This window comes from Anopheles coustani, assembly GCF_943734705.1.
Source record: "Anopheles coustani chromosome X unlocalized genomic scaffold, idAnoCousDA_361_x.2 X_unloc_13, whole genome shotgun sequence".
Lineage (NCBI taxonomy): Eukaryota > Metazoa > Arthropoda > Insecta > Diptera > Culicidae > Anopheles > Anopheles coustani.
In genome coordinates, this window is record NW_026525082.1 from 274516 (window position 1) to 277500 (window position 2985).

Sequence of the window (2985 nt, forward strand, 5' to 3'; positions counted from 1 at the left end):
TCAAAGTCAAGACCTCCGGGTTGAGACTTTCCGCGAGTACAAGCATAAAGGAACACGGACCAAGCCGTACCGAGAGAATCGGTACTAGAGCCCTCGTGGTTCTACATTGAGAGAGCCCTCGTGGTTCTCATTAGGGGCTTTATGCAAGTCGTACTCAATACTGTGGTGTGAAGTATAAAGTATAGTCCTCGCCTGGTCCACGCTGCTTCGGCGGTCCTGGGTAAGATAGTTCATTCTAGCTTGCCCTATAGTGGAATGAGGACACTTAATGCTTCGTCTTTTAGCGGCGGCTAGACTCCTCCTCACGGGGAACGAGTTGACGCACACAGCGGCGGCTTACGCACTATGGCAATCATGGATGCCTGAAGATTCCGTGAAGTTCTCCCCTGGTCCACGCTGCCTCGGCAGTCCTGGGTAAAATGGAATATTTCCAGCTTGCCCTATAGTGGAAGAGGACTATCCAACAATACAAAGTCAAGACCTCCGGGTTGAGACTTTCCGCGTCGGTGGTGTCGCGCACCGCCTATCCGAAAGATGGTGTAACAGGGGTGTTCGATCAGCAATGGTCGGATGCCCCGTCATAGTCCAACTATGACAACCAAAGTCAAGACCTCCGGGTTGAGACTTTCCGCGTCCGGAGGTACGCGTACCGCCTACCCGAAAGATGGTGTGCTTCTGGGGTATTCGATGAGTCGGATACCCCGTCGTAGTCCAACTATGACAATCAAAGTCAAGACCTCCGGGTTGAGACTTCCGCGTCGGAGGTGCGCGCACCGCCTACCCGAAAGATGATGAATCAGGGGTGTTCGATCAGCAATGGTCGGATGCCCCGTCGTAGTCCAACTATGACAATCAAAGTCAAGACCTCCGGGTTGAGACTTCCGCGTCCGGAGGTACGCGTACCGCCTACCCGAAAGATGGTGAATCAGGGGTGTTCGATCAGCAATGGTCGGATGCCCCGTCGTAGTCCAACTATGACAATCAAAGTCAAGACCTCCGGGTTGAGACTTTCTAAGAGTACAAGCATAAAGGAACACGGACCAAGCCGTACCGAGAGAATCGGTACTAGAGCCCTCGTGGTTCTACATTGAGAGAGCCCTCGTGGTTCTCATTAGGGGCTTTATGCAAGTCGTACTCAATACTGTGGTGTGAAGTATAAAGTATAGAGTCCTCCACTGGTCCACGCTGCTCCGGCGGTCCTGGGTAAGATAGTTCATTCTAGCTTGCCCTATGTGGAAGAGGACTCAATACCCTACCTGTTGAGCTTGAAACAAAGTCATCACTTGGGCATGCTCATATTGCCATACAATATTCCATTATCTACTAATGAGCATGCAGCTATATGATTATAACCTGTAAACGATTACCCCGCCGTAGTTCAGCGCTTCAACCAAGTGATGACTTCAGTATGGCTAGTGTGTGAAGTATAAAGTATAGTCCTCCCCTGGTCCACACTGCTTCGGCGGTCCTGGGTAAGATAGTTAGTTCTAGCTTGCCCTATGTGGAAGAGGACACCATACTTAATACTGTGGTGTAATGAACAAAGTATAGTCCTCCACTGGTCCACGCTGCTTTGCAGTCCTGGGTAAGATAGTTAATTCTAGCTTGCCCTATGTGGAAGAGGGCATACAAGACAAAGTATAGTTCTCCCCTGGTCCACGCTGCTCCGGCGGTCCTGGGTAAGATAGTTAATTCTAGCTTGCCCTATGTGGAAGAGGACATAATACTCTACCTGTTGAGCTTTAAACAAAGTCATCACTTGGGCATGCTCTATAGCCAACCACATGACATTAACCTAAGAGAGCATGCAGCGTATTATCCCAATGCAAAGTAAACGATAGACTCGCCCTAGTTCAGTGCTTCAACCAAGTGATGACTTCAATATGGCTAGTGTGTGAAGTATAAAGTATAGTCCTCCCCTGGTCCACACTGCTTCGGCGGTCCTGGGTAAGATAGTTAATTCTAGCTTGCCCTATGTGGAAGAGGGCATACAAGACAAAGTATAGTTCTCCCCTGGTCCACGCTGCTTCGGCGGTCCTGGGTAAGATAGTTAATTCTAGCTTGCCCTATGTGGAAGAGGGCATACAAGACAAAGTATAGTTCTCCCCTGGTCCACGCTGCTCCGGCGGTCCTGGGTAAGATAGTTAATTCTAGCTTGCCCTATGTGGAAGAGGACATAATACTCTACCTGTTGAGCTTTAAACAAAGTCATCACTTGGGCATGCTCTATAGCCAACCACATGACATTAACCTAAGAGAGCATGCAGCGTATTATCCCAATGCAAAGTAAACGATAGACTCGCCCTAGTTCAGTGCTTCAACCAAGTGATGACTTCAATATGGCTAGTGTGTGAAGTATAAAGTATAGTCCTCCCCTGGTCCACACTGCTTCGGCGGTCCTGGGTAAGATAGTTAGTTCTAGCTTGCCCTATGTGGAAGAGGACACCATACTTAATACTGTGGTGTAATGAACAAAGTATAGTCCTCCACTGGTCCACGCTGCTTCGGCGGTCCTGGGTAAGATAGTTAATTCTAGCTTGCCCTATGTGGAAGAGGGCATACAAGACAAAGTATAGTTCTCCCCTGGTCCACGCTGCTTCGGCGGTCCTGGGTAAGATAGTTAATTCTAGCTTGCCCTATGTGGAAGAGAGCATACATGAACCAAGAACGAAGGTTATGATCGAGGAATGATTCGACAACTAACCGATGGTATGAAATGTGAAGAATTCAAGCAAGCACACAATCAAGTCATCACTTGGGCATGCTCGATAGCCAACCTCATGACATTAACCTAGTAGAGCATGCGAAAACCAATATATATGTAAACGATGCCTCCCTAGTTCAGCGCTTCAACCAAGTGATGACTTCAGAATGGCTAAATCAAATCGGTTCAAACCATACCATCGGTATCCTATTGAAACACACAAGTCGATATCAAACCTCATGATTGTGTAGTCCTCCACTGGTCCACGCCGCTTCGGCCGT